This window comes from Syngnathus floridae, chromosome 21 (assembly GCF_059516105.1).
Source record: "Syngnathus floridae isolate MCC-2025c chromosome 21, RoL_Sflo_1.0, whole genome shotgun sequence".
Classification (NCBI taxonomy): Eukaryota; Metazoa; Chordata; class Actinopteri; order Syngnathiformes; family Syngnathidae; genus Syngnathus; species Syngnathus floridae.
This window is the reverse complement of record NC_142433.1, coordinates 4,969,789-4,983,723: the sequence shown is the minus strand read 5'-3', so window position 1 is coordinate 4,983,723 and position 13,935 is coordinate 4,969,789. Positions and strand designations below refer to the sequence as shown.

At 40.2% G+C, this 13,935-nt stretch overlaps 1 protein-coding gene across 2 annotated transcripts in view; it reads right to left on the bottom strand.

Annotated features, from left to right (window-relative positions):
- Nucleotides 1-159: 159 nt before the first annotated feature.
- col9a2 (procollagen, type IX, alpha 2) overlaps nt 160-13,935 on the bottom strand; it is a 224,811-nt gene continuing 211,035 nt past the window's right edge. The window contains exons 38-41 of one of the 2 annotated variants that reach the window (XR_015854780.1): nt 9,822-9,924; nt 9,640-9,745; nt 551-691; nt 160-392 (exon numbers count right to left, since the gene is read on the bottom strand). The gene's annotated coding sequence lies outside the window, so the exon portion shown is untranslated. The remainder of the gene's footprint in view (nt 393-550; nt 692-9,639; nt 9,746-9,821; nt 9,925-13,935) is intronic. The other variant, XR_015854782.1, reaches the window with a different exon arrangement.

Below are 13,935 nucleotides of genomic sequence, written 5' to 3'. Positions count from 1 at the left end.
TCCTTTATTTTGTTCTTAATTAAAATAAACATGCTCTTAAAACTTCACTGTTAAAGTGCAATTTCAATTAAGTATTGAAATAGACTAAAGCGAGCTATCAGTAGTGTAACTACTTTTATCTTAACGTAATGAGTAAAGCAACATGTTAAGCTTACTTTTTCAAAGGTAACGTTTGCAACACAATCTATGACCCTTGCTTATCTGTAACGGAAGTTGTGCGCGTCCCACACACGCACTGGGCGTGTGTTTGTGACCTTCCCTTGTTGGAGGGTGAGTCAGCACCGCGTGCAAAGAACAGGACGACGTGGTGCTGCAAAATGACTCACAGCTATAGAACATCCGATCATTTGGATTTGGGCCAACACGCAGATCCATTTGAATGGCTCCCTCTCCTGCTCACATACGACATTGCACACACAAAAAAGAAGACAAAGCTCACATTAAATTAGTTGTTCAGAATTTGACCTATCTTTGAATGAGAATTTTAATGCAAGCAAGTGTTAACTGGATTTATTTTTATCCTGTTTTGTAATTCTTGGCGGTAACTTACTTCAACTCATGACCCATCCTCATGTGATATTTATTATGTTCCGGCCTTTCCTTGGAACTTTTGGGACGTGTTGTTTACCGCTTCAATCGTGAGGTTATTGTGAGGTCAAAGTGATTGCTTTATAGACTGATGCGTGAAAATCTGAAAAAAAATAAAATAAACACCTAAAGTTGAATTACTCTTTTGATACTGACATCTTATTTCACAATGATTGTTGATTCTTTCGCTATGAGCACAAAATCGCAGTTTCTGGAAACTTTTTAAAGATTGATATCAGGCATCACACAATAGGCGTCAAAATCTCAACCGTGACCGAAAACAAGAATATGCTTGAAGGCTTTCTGGATTTGTTGCAAGTCACATGTTGAAGGATGCGAGCGAGGGGCGGCACTGTGCAGCTAATGGATTGGAGCCCCCAAGAGCTTCCTGTTGCCAGTAAACATTTCCATCCACTGAAACAGTCGCCGTCCATTTGAGTTTCTTAACTCAGGCATTTTGAAAACATGTTATGCTGTATTGATCACGTTATTGAACACAGCAGGAATAAAAGCTTTTCTTTTAGGAGCAAAGCACCTGTTTTGGTAGAGAAAATGATATTGAAGATAGAAGGCCATTATATTTTAAATGCATTAATATTAGCTACTCTTGTTAAATATATTTGATTACTCTTGTATCATGTGTAATGTGTATTTACTCACAGCACAACCTCAAACAAAAATGTTAAGTTTAAATGATGGACTACATTAGGTTAATTGAATCTTCTGCCACCTAGTGGAAGTGTACTGAATTGCTCTGCTAGTCAATTGACGCCACAGGATGACCAAGAAATAAGAGTTTGTGAATCACTTAAGTGAAATTAGATCCTTCCATTGTTTTGACTGGACGTAATAAATATCCAATGAGAGCAAAGTAGAAAGCAGGAAGAACGCACCCCATGCGAAGCTAATGGAGGCCACAAAACTCTTCAGTTGCCATTGTGGACTTTAAAAATGCATGTTGGCTCGTGGTTCTGTTTCTCTAATGAGGTGTACGTCTTGAATATCTGATGGCGCTTGCACTCATTTGAAAATACAAATATGCTTATTGTCATAAATATTTGATACGCAAATGAATATATGCAAAAGACATACATGAATTAATCTGTTCTGATCCATTGTCTACACACAAAATATTTCCGCAGTGATTCCCCAAAGGCTATGCTGCTACATGCCATTCCCAACCGTGTATTTTGCAGTGTTTAACAACTTAAATATTAAAAGAGAATTAAAAAAAAAATTCTTTCATTTTTCAGTCAGTGAATTTTGTCGAACCAAAAAGCTCCAACTTATATGCACATCGGTCTAATTGATTATTTGTCTATGGACAATTTAGAGCAGCAGTTAAATTTTTCACACCAAGTACCACCTATAAAAAAAAAAAAAAAAAAAAAACTCAAATGCAGTACAGTTAAGTCAGGTCAAAGTAGAATAAAAAAAAAGTGAGACAGATTTATTCAGATATATTCGAGATTTCATCAATTAAATAAATAAATAAATAAATAAATAAATAAATAAATAAATAAATAAATAAATAAATAAATAAATAAATAAATAAATAAATAAATAGTTACGTTTCCATTACAAGCACTCTCCTCTCTGACCACAAGATGGGGGTAAAACCCCGTATGAACCGGTGGCGTTAGAAACAACTACAGAGTACCTCTTGTGACCACTGGAGGGCAGTAAAAACTCACTAATCGGCCTTGCCAAGTGTACTGGGGTGTTTTGATGGTATATTGTGTCTGGCAGCATCTTGAACGCCACCAGCCTGCCGAGCCACACTTTGTCACTGCATTGTGGATGTTTGGATTCAACAACGTGGTAATTAATAATTACATATTTAGAGGAGAACCTGGGGCTTGTTTAACTTCACCGTGCCTTATTCATGGAGCATCCCAGTTGAACAAATCTGAGGTTCACTCAGCAATGTATTTTCTTTTAGTTTCAGTTGGGCACTTTCCTACTTTCCTTAGAAATCACTAGTAATGAAAAGTAATGAAGTACAAATACCATTAGTGCACTGAAGCAGATTTTTCGTGCTTGTGTCGTGAGCGAACGGCGTGCCCTTCGTTCCTTCGGAAGAAGCTAAGCTCGCGTCTGGATTGTGAGTGGATGCTGAATGACAGGCGTACTTGCTGCCAGTCAATCAGCGAGCCGTCTGACCTCGCTCGCATCTTCCTCCCTCTCTTTCTGGAGAAAAAGATGTGTCATCCTCCCATGTGGCATCTCATCGCCTCCCTCCCTGGACTAGTTTGTCTTCCGCGACGAATCCCCTGTGACTTATCTCCTTGGATATCCTCTCCACTTTTCACCAACCTTCTTTTTCTCCTCACCATCTTTATCCAGCTTTTTGCTTATCAGCGATGCTCTCATCTTCCAACTTCCAGCTGCTGCTTCCTCAGCTTCCCCGTTTTGTCGTGGATTTGCCTCTCACAGAGTTGCCCTCTCACCTCCAATATCTCACTTGCCGTCCCATTTTGCTGTCTCAAGAACTTCCCCCCTGCTTCTCTATCAGCCATCATGTTTCTTACTTTATTTGATAAAATCACGTTTGAGTGAATATTTTGATGTGAAAATATACTATGATTTATATGTCAGTAAACTTCAAGTGAAAGTGAAGAACTGACAAGCAGCTTGACGCAGGGCCCCTTCGCGTCTTATTTGAAGAAGTGAGAGAATGAGAACAGACATTTCAACACTTCAAAAAGTGTCTTCTGCCAAGTTTATTAAATGTTTTTAAAGCATGTGGGAGTTGTTTGCAAATGATCTCTTCTCCTGCAGATTGTGGGTTGGTCTGCTCCGACGCAAACCTAAGCAGATTTTATTTGTGCTTAAGTTGACCCTCATGTCTTCTGCGTAGGATTTCATAAATGACGAAAGGGAGGGGGGGTATTGTTTCTCGCTTGGTGCACAGATCTGCATTCATATCAATAGCCCCAAAGCAGCTGTGAAAGGCCAAGCCACGTTGACACACAATGTGTTAAGTAGCTGTCTTAACAAGCAGCCGTGCTAATTGGCTGTTTGAGCTTTTCTCCTTCTTGTCAATTCAGGTCATGATTTGCCAGAAGACCTAGAATATGTTTAAATTCCCTTTGCCTCCACGTGCGACTTTTACTAAGTCAAAGTGCGCATCGGTGCCTGAGATGCGCTGCAGCGTGTTCTCCACTTGAGCACGTACCTGATTAGCTTTGGAAATGACAAATTTGCAAGCAAGTCAGGCGATCCTGAGTACACACATAATACGCAGTGTGCTCAAAGTAGTTAGCATCCAATTGTTCCTTCTTTGGAATTCAGTGCAGAAGAAAGACTGGGGAAAAATGCATCTTTTTGTTTTTGACTGTGCCTTGGCACCTTCATGCAGTTGGAATTTTAAATGTTATCATCATTACTGCATTACAATCAGTAGTGCTGGGACATTGAACTCAAACTGTGTTAGCAATTGGGCTATTTATTTAACTAATCTGATCTCAAATTGACGTGATAGGGGCATTAAGAGGTGGATTAAGTCACTGCTTCTGCTTATGATTTCAGAATCTCTCTGAAAAGCATCTCAAGGAGAGAAAAATGATGTTCTAAAAGTAGAGAAGCGCAAGCACATGATTGGCAGGAACCAATTGGACACCTGTGACAGGTGTAAAACAAAATTGCTGAAATATACAATGTAAAGTAGAGTTCAGCATTTATGTTTGTACCTTAAAATGTCACTTTTGAGCCGCGCCGCATGTTTATAAAACAAGGGCTTGATGCATTTATCCGGACAGAAATAACTATCATTAACTAAAAGGGGAGCTGCAGCTGGTGGAAAAAGCCACTATCAGGTTTCAAAAATGAATACATTGCCACTGGAATTGCGGAATAAAAAATTGCCAAGCCTCACAGCACAGATGGATAGATAATGTGATCTTCATGGCAGCTGCACTATGTGGATGGCCATTAAATTGTACACAAAATATTCAAAGCCAACCTGAACTTTAAACTTGGAATTACAATGGGAAAATATCACATCAAGCCATCGGTTGGCCATATTTTTACTTTGAATTTCCTCTAGGACAATTTGAGGTACGAGAACTGTATGTTGTGTGTTAAAAACAATCAATGTTTGCCTGCTAGCTTAATGCTAACAGCTAATGTACAATAACACAACATAGCACATACAGTACTTTCGATGTGTAAATCTAACTTACGCTAAAATAGTATTGTGGCATCTTTTGGTATAGGCAATTAGAAATCTTTCTGGGTGTTCCTCAGGGATCAATCCTCATCCCCTGTGAGTTTTGTCTTTTTCCTTACAATAACACAACATAGCACATAAAGTACTTTCGATATGTAAATCTAACTTACAGTAAAATAATATGGTGGCATCTTTTGGTATAGGCAATTATAAATCTTTTTGGGTGTTCCTCAGGGATCAATCCTCATCCCCTGTGAATTTTGTCTTTTTCCTTATCTTTTATCACCTGTGACCTGAATTGTGTAATAGAAAATAGTTAGAAAGATCCCAGAAGACCTCATAGAATACTAGATGGCAAACAGCTGATCCTTTTGGAGCACCATGTCCGTCGCCAGGTTCAAACCGCTCAGCAAAACGTCGTTTTACCAACGTGTCTCATGAAGGATAATGTCCTCAGTATATCGCCTTTGATTTTGCATCGAACGGTGTAATTCAAGTAATGGTCAAACCATTGGCTCGCACATGCTTTCCTTTCAGGGCTGCCCTTTCTTACTATCGATTCTCTGCACAATGCTTCGCTCATTGACTTCTGCCAGAGTGATATGCCGAGTGGATGAGAGGGGGATGAAGAGGTGATCTTACCATTATCCCTAAAGTACTCGACTATTGTGGGCAGATCAAAGTGGTGTCGACGCGCTCGGATATGTTTATGGCACACTGCTGTGCGGCGGGGACTTTCGCAATCCATGCATTAAAGACTTTCACTGTTCATTGTTACATGGAAGTTGACACCCGAAAGGGATTTCTCACCTTCCCTGCTTGACGACTTTAATCGAAAGTCGTTTTAGAGAATCTAACGATACTGAATCCAATAAAATTAGTATTTAATCGTAAACAAACTTCACCATGACACACAAACTCAACAAGTGGAATCAGCAGAGGACACTTGAGACGACAAAAGTAATTGACATCTCGTACTACAAAGCCCAACTCCGACCTCTGATGGTTTGTTTTCTCTCACTGTCTTCCCCGCAAAGCTCGCTGAGGTTTGACACGCATGTATAATTCAAGCCCATTTCTGTGGCGGAGCACATATACCGAGACACCGTGTGAGCCCTCGTTAGTATGCTGAGCGTTCCCCGTGCAGGCAAACAAGACACCTCTCTCAGGATGTCTAACAGGTTTTCTGTTGGTGTAGGTAATGGAAGCATCTGCGCAGGAAATGGCGAGGAAACGAGAGGTTGAGGAAATCAGGGACTTCATGCATATGCACTCATGCTCGTGTGTCTCCTCAGGTGCGTTCGAGGAGAGAGAACACCTCGGCTGTAATACGAGCGGGCCGCGAGCATCTCGGAGGCAATTTCCGTCCTAAACAAAGGCGGGATGTAGAAAATAAACCCAAGCGGGGTAGCAAATCAGGAATCGCAAGCCTGCGGGGCCTTGTGTTCACACAAGTGTGCCGAGTATAATGATGTTGCTAAATCCGGCTCGGTGGTCCGATTGTGTTGGTTGTTAGCTGAAGGTTTGGGAGTCAAGGAGGTCAACTTCAGGCTTTCAGAAAAACGACGGACTAGCATCTTGGACATAATCAGAATCTCTCTCCAGGCCACTCAATGACTTCACCTTGGCCAGACTCTTATTTAATTTTTGATATATATTTTTTTTAACTGCCGTATTTTCCGGACTATAAGGCGCACCTTCAATGAATGGCCCATTTTAAAACTTTGTCCTTATATTAGGCGCACCATTAATGGATCATGTCAGATTTTTAATCCAAATCAAATCATTCTCCATTTTATCTTTTTTATTTCAACTTTAGAGACAACAAATTACTTAATAATCACAAAATAATGATCCATAGTCTTTTTGATTCATGATTCATAGTCTTCAACGGGCCACTTATGATTGATTTCATGACACAATGCTTCGGGCCAGTTTAGATTTAGGAATTTGGTCCATATATAAGGCACACTGGACTATAAGGCGCACTGTCGGCTTCTGAGAAAATTTTTGGTTTTTAAGTGTGCCTTATAGTCCGGAAAATACGATAAAGTATCTATTTAAGTACATAGCCTGAGTACTTTTGCCACTTCTGGAGTAACAATATTCTCCTCTTTACAGCTCTTCCCCATGGGACAGCCAGTCCCGTCACAAGTCAAGCAGGAACGAAAGTGAATTAATGTTAAGTGACAGGTTTCAGAAGCCTGAGTCACAAAATGCCTTTTGTAATACCTTCCACAAACCAAGAAGGCACCGTGTGGATGTCGCTCTCACGACTGTAATTACGCGCAAGCAGACGAGTGCCAAATGAGCAGCTCGAGGGAGCATGCGTTGAATGTTCACTTCCAGCTTAGAATATTACAACATTAAAAGCACAAATTGGGTTTTCCCATTCACCTCTTCCTACTAAGGCAGGGGTGTCAAACCTAAGGCCCAGGGGCCAGATACGGCCCGCCACATCATTTTATGTGGCCCGCAAGGACAAATTTTGCATCAACTTGTGTCAACACTAAAATTAAAAATGAAAGATATTGCTGGCAATTATTATTACCATTCATCTTTTTAGAATATTTGAACAGTTTTTACAAGTCCCTGATTTCAAAACTAGTTATCAATTTATTTATCACCATTTATTTATTCATCATACATACACAACATAGTGGCCATTAAATTACCGTATTTTCCGGACTACAAGGCGCACCTAAAACCCTAAAATTTTCTCAAAAGTTGACAGTGCGCCTTATAGTCCGGTGCGCCTTATATATGGACCAAACTTTAAACAAGCACGAAGCATTGTGTCATGAAATCAATCTTAAGTGGCCCGCTGAAGCCTATGAATCATGAATCAAAAAGACTATGGATCATTATTTTGTGATTATACAGTAATTTGTTGCTTCTGAAGTTGAAATAAAAAAGATAAAATGGAAAATGATTTGATTTGGATTAAAAATCTGACATGATGAATGAATGGTGCGCCTTATAGTCCGGTGTGCCTTATATAAGGACAAAGTTTAATAATGGGCCATTCATTGAAGGTGCGCCTTATAGTCCGGTGTGCCTTATAGTCCGGAAAATACAGTAGCAGTAAAAGTTAAAACCAAAATCTACTTGTGCATCAGGCCATGTTCGAATCCAGTTAGGGATGCTTTCAGCATTATCTGATCCAGTCTGTCACCTAGCCGCAACACCTCCACCAATTTATTATCGTTTTGTTGCAGACCCAGCTTGCATGCCTGCCTCTATATTTCACAATATGCCCGTGTTCCAGTCAAGGCGAGATATAGCCCCTGATTTCATTGATGTGAAGCAATGGCGAGTCTTATCAGCGCAAGAGTGAAATAGCAGCGGATCAGTGTCGTTAATATGCCAGTCTCAAACTGATGGAGTGTTGCTCCACCGTTGCTGGAGTGATGTTTGGAGAAATACGTCTCGGTGATTCTCTCTTTGTAGTCGCCATAGCATCTTATATAACAACATTTTCAGTTCATCTATGATACTTTTAATTGGTTCACTCGGTCCGTTCAGTCAAACGATTCTGTTTTTGAATGGCAATTCGACATGGAAGCATCCAGCGTGTAAATGTGTTTATGCAACCTAATCAATCCTGTTTGGGAAGGTTCAATGGGGCGAAATTATTTTCTTCACCTGCCATGAATAACAAAACACCAGTTATCGATTTGACTCCGTTGACTGCAACAAATAATACAAAAGGAAATAAATCTGACTGACAGACAGCTCCAAAGTGACCGGAGAAGGTTTTTAATTAAAGTCGCACACTAGCCGATTCTACTATCTTATAAACGCTAAATCATATTCTGTTATTGAACGTTATGGGATTTCGTGCTGCTTTAGGCTTTGTTACTCTGTAATTGAATCTGATGCTTTGGTCCAGATGGAAACTTTATAATCTCAGGCGCAACAAACTGAGATGTTGGCTTGCCGAGATAGAAGAAAGCGTCGATGCTCGGCCGCGAGCATAACTAATCACGTGGCTTTCATCAAAGTGGGAATTTTGAGCTTGAACTGTACTTGAAGTGTATCGCTAAAGAAGAACAAGTGGGCCGTGTGCATGGCCAAATATAGACAAGTGCAGCGGCACAACATCAGTCAACGAAATTTTCTTCCCTGGATTCAGAGGGTGAATAAAAATATCCATGCATGTGTTGCCTTCAGTTCCCAACTGGATCAAATATTTTTGACTCTGTTTGAAATATGGCAATCTGTCAATGTGTCAGCTCATAAGCAAAGGAAGACGAGATACCCAAAACATGTGATTAGCGATTAGCTTTAAACGTAAAGTCAACTAACTGGTTCAACCTAAGTAGCTTAACTGTTTTTTTTTTTAATGTATGTATGTATGTTTAAAAAGTATTTTCCCTTCTGAAGTTACGGCTCTTCAATCCACACGATCCCCCGGGGTTGATGCAAATAAGCGGCCAGTGTTAAAGACATCATTTTAACATTTAAAATTATTCCATAATTCTCGGACTGATGCGTGACTAATAGCTTATTTGCACTCCACGTCTTCCGGCCGAAACTGTCCACTTCCACTTGGCTTGTAACTTCTGATAGCTGGCTTTTGCTATTTCTTTCCTGTAGTTTATTAGGCAATGTGGTGGTGGTGGGTGGGGATAAAAAGCCTTCAATTCGCCAAAGGAAGTTTTAATTGGGACTCGGGGGACAAAAGCTCCCCCCCTGTTTTATTTTGCAAATTCTCTCTGCTCTTTATCGCCGAGACGAGATCCGATCCAGCGGCCAGTAGGGAACTGAAAAATGGGCTGCTGTTACCGAGACAAAGATCGACAAAAAAGAATGCCACATTCATAAAACGCCGGCTCGTATTTGGAAAAAACAGCATTTTTTTTTTTTTTTTAACCCACCTTAAATGTCCTTTGAATTCAGTGTTCTGCTGTCACTCAAGATTTCATCACCCACTTTGAAATGTCACGAAAGGCTCGCATGGGGCTAACTGGGAATGAATGTGCTCTGCATGTAAATTGGATTCAAAAGACATTGGCATGAATAAATCACTCTTAAAAAGTCATCTTTGAACGCACCTTACCTTCTCCGGCCATAGTTGCATTCTTTTTTTTTCTTCCTTCCAGCCCATATTGAGTTTCTGTTCCAGTTGCTAATAATCCCGAGGTGGAACGCTAAAGAGACGTCTATCAAAAATGGACAGGAGACAACAATGGTGACGGGAGTGACCCCTCAACAGACTGACATCGCAAAGCGTAATTGCCTGTCATGTGCCATACTCTTTGGCAGCGCACAGAAAAAATCTCTGTTCTTTATTTCAAGTTAAGCTAGGTTAGCCAAGGTCGCCCAACTAGTTCCTGGAGGACAATTGAACATACCTCCGCTGAGGGATGAAAAGCATTCCAATTGCGAAACATCTTAACATCATGTTGCTAGGGCTCGAGGTATGTTTACATCTTTGCAAATAATTCATTAATGAGTAAATTAGAGATTTTTTTTTGGTCTGTCTCTTTGTAGCCGATTGCAGAGGTGAGTTCATAAAAGATTCATAATGCAGCAGAGTCCAGGTCAGCTGGGGTTTCTCCAGCCTCCCTATATCACCGCGAGCTGCTTACCCTCGGCTGACTTTCCATACACAAGCGGGGAAATTGTGTAGTCGAGTGTGTATCTGATTTGGTCCGCTTCAGACCACTTTTATTTGGGACAGCTTTGCTTTGGGGAAAAGGAGGATTTCGCTGCTGTTTTTTTTTTCCAATGGGTAGAGTTGCATTACTGTTTTGATTATGGTCTGATAGGGACTATATGTTTATTTAATGTGCCCCAAAAGTACATTTAAGTAGACCCCCCCAAACCCCCACAGTTTATATAGACTGCACTTTCTGTGACTCCTCCAGTCTCTTTGTATTTCTCTTGCAGTTGTCGTTCACTGTGAAAATTCAATGCCTTCATTTTCAAGGTTAGGAAAAAAAAATACAAAGAATATATAATGTATTACAATTTGGCAGTGGATTTCCCAAGCACGTTTGATAAACCTGTTATGTTTTTATATAACAAGAGCCTTAGCTCAGCTCTTCTGTGACTTGGACCCCCTCCCCCTTGCTTGTGCATGCTATCCAGCGCTCAGCATGAACTGTACGAATATGCCAAAAGTTGCTCGTGGGCTTTTTGAGATAAGACTGTTGGGGGGAAGGGGAGGGGGGAGCTCATAAAGCAGCGTGTCTGACAGCCCCAATGAATATGTTACTGAGACTTTGATATGAAGAGGAACAGGCAGAGTTCCATATCAAATCAGGTGGAAGCCATTTCCACCTCTGCCACACATTTATCATCTCATGTCATGAGACGCCAACTTGTTCTCTCCTTCTTCCTCGCACTGTCAAAACAACACCTTTGGCATCTATTGGATTTTGTATATTACTTTTTTTTCTTTCTCATTCTCCAAAGAGAGAAAGTCAATTAGAGCGGGAGGGTGATACATTTCACGGTTACAAAAGAAGTCTTATTTGTCCCTTTTGCAGGGATTTTGTAATGATGACGCATTACAGGCCTCTCATTTTTGTGGAGCATTGAACGGATTAATGACATTTCCATTCATTTCAATAGGGAGTGATGATTTGAGATATAAATTACACTCACAATGCATTGTATAAAGTATTGGATTCAATACAGGAGGAAAGCAAAGGGTTAAAGTGCTGTCGAGTTTTGCTTCATAGTTTCTGTGTATGTGTCTGATAGCCTCAAGGCCAGCTGAGCAGTGTCAATTTTATGCTGAAAAGCTGTGAACATTGCCAGAGGCTTTTGTGTTTTTTTTTTCCCCCGTGCTCAAGTCCATCTGTTGTGAGCTCCTCGTCATTGTCTTTCCTCAGCAATACTCGTCCAAAATCATGCAGGTTAATCTGAATGAATATTTCGCATCTTTTCAAAGGAGGGAGAAAATTGATTAGATTTTCGAGCTCCTACTTTGGTGATAGAATAGATTTAGAAATACCGTACTTTCCTACTTATATCATTCCCACACCCCTTCCAGATGAGATTCATCAACCAGATGTGAAATAAAAAAAAAACCTCATTACAACCTCGCTCAAATGCTACGTTGTTATGATTGAAGCCTTTGGCTGCACACTTAAGAAAATTCATGTTTTTCAATGAGATACTTGTAATCATGTGAGTTCCTTGATTGTCTCGCCACTAAAACAAACCAAAAAGAGATGAAACTTGCTACCCACCCCTTCCCTCCCCTCATTCTGGCTCTACTTCTCTCAATTTGTCTCTGAGGATGAGCTTCTTCTAATGTCCCGGGCTAATCTCCTTTCTGTCCAAAAGTCGGTTGTTTCGCCGCAGTAATCTGCTCACTCCATCTTGTTGCTTTTGCGATCTGCTTCCAGACATCATTAATTCATAGGATGCAGCACTGAATACTCTCACTGAGTGATACACTTGAGACAGAAGTTATGCCTGGTTAGTGTTTTTTAAAATCTGTATAACAGATTCCATTAATCTATTGCACACATTTTAATGTTTTTAATCACAGTTTCGTTCAAAACAAATCCAGTCCACAAAAGAGACGGACGGTCACAATTTCTCAGTAAGCCGCAGTAATTTTATCGAAGGTCTCCTAGCGTAAACTTATTGCAATTTTTTTTTAAACGACTTTAATCAAACTAACCTTCGCGATGATTTAATTATAAATTGGTTTTATCTCCATCCTTTTTAATTTTTTTTTTGGGCTATACCATTTCCCAATTGCAGCTGTCTAATGAGTTCTTTGGCCAGGTCATCATTTTTCTTCTTTAAGAGTTTGGCCTACAGACCAAAGCTGGCCTCATTTCCACTTAACACCCTCTCAAAGCAAATGAATATCCTAGCAGGAAAGTGGACGCTTTTTAAGAGCCCTCAGAGGGAGCGATTGATGTCGCTTTCATTTCCCGTGATGGGAACGGGCGTGGAGCGAGATTATTACCTCTTATTATTGCCAAAGAAGTAATGTTTTGTTTATTTATTAGTAAACAGGGCTACGCTCAAACAACTTTTATAATTCCCAGCAAAGTGTGAAAGGACAAAGAAGCCCCTGGATGGTTGCAGCAGATCCGATTAAAAGTCTGCACAGATTTACGATTACCGCTGCCAAACGCAGGAACATGAGGGCAGGAGTGTTTATTTTGATTGACTGGTTTGTTTGTGTTGTGTTAAGATAGCTGGATTTTCCCCAACCCCGAGGTAGCGGTAAATGCCGACACACTGTGACGAATTTTCGTTTGTTTCCCACTGAACCTCGAGTTTGTATAGCATAATACTCCACATAATTTAAAATGTGAAAATATATTTCGAAGCCAGTCAGAGTGACTCTGGCAGGCCGTTTTTCCGGCTGCCATAATGTTGAGGGCATCTTTAGAAACGTGTGCTCCGAAAACGAGCGCCTCGTCATTCCTGTCAAATCGGTACGACGCGTAGATTAGTCTGTCAAGTTATGTGAGGAGATGGAGTGGCGGCTTCCTCCAAAAAAAAAAAAAAAAAAGGTATGCTGTCCTTGAGTGGCCGGTAAAGTGCAAAAAATGTTAGGAAGAAAGTTATTCTACCGAAACACAAAAGAAAAGTAGTTTTGTGGCAAAAAAACAACAACAACAACAAAACAGACACTCAATAAGCACTTTTAAAAATAATTTGGAATGAACGATTTTCACTTCGCTGACTGGCGCTGTATTCATTGGAGTCTCCAGCCAGCGCTTTAATTACACGGGGCTTATTCCTTGACATAATCTTTTCAATCGAGGTGTGACATTTCTTATATATTCCCAGACATGACTTGCAATTTCCCCACAAAAAAAGGGGAAAGAGGGAAGCTTTATTGAAAACACACGACCTCCTCCGATGAATAATTTCAATTTAACCGTAAAAAGAGGTTTAAATTTAGCAATTGTCAGTACATATATGCAAACGAGCCATCCAATCGTTGCATAATACATTTCGTGCTCATAATAAGTGCCTGACACAATTCCCATGAGAGCTTTGGGCTTCTTAAGTGTTCCCAATTTGGAATTAATCAATATATACTGAAGAGAAATATTTTCACTGACTTAAGTGTCTCAACTCTTGTGTCATATTTCATTTCATCATCTGTATAATGGGATGAAGGGGAAATATTATGGACACTTGCTATTTTAATTGAAAATTATATACATATATATCATCCTTCTTAT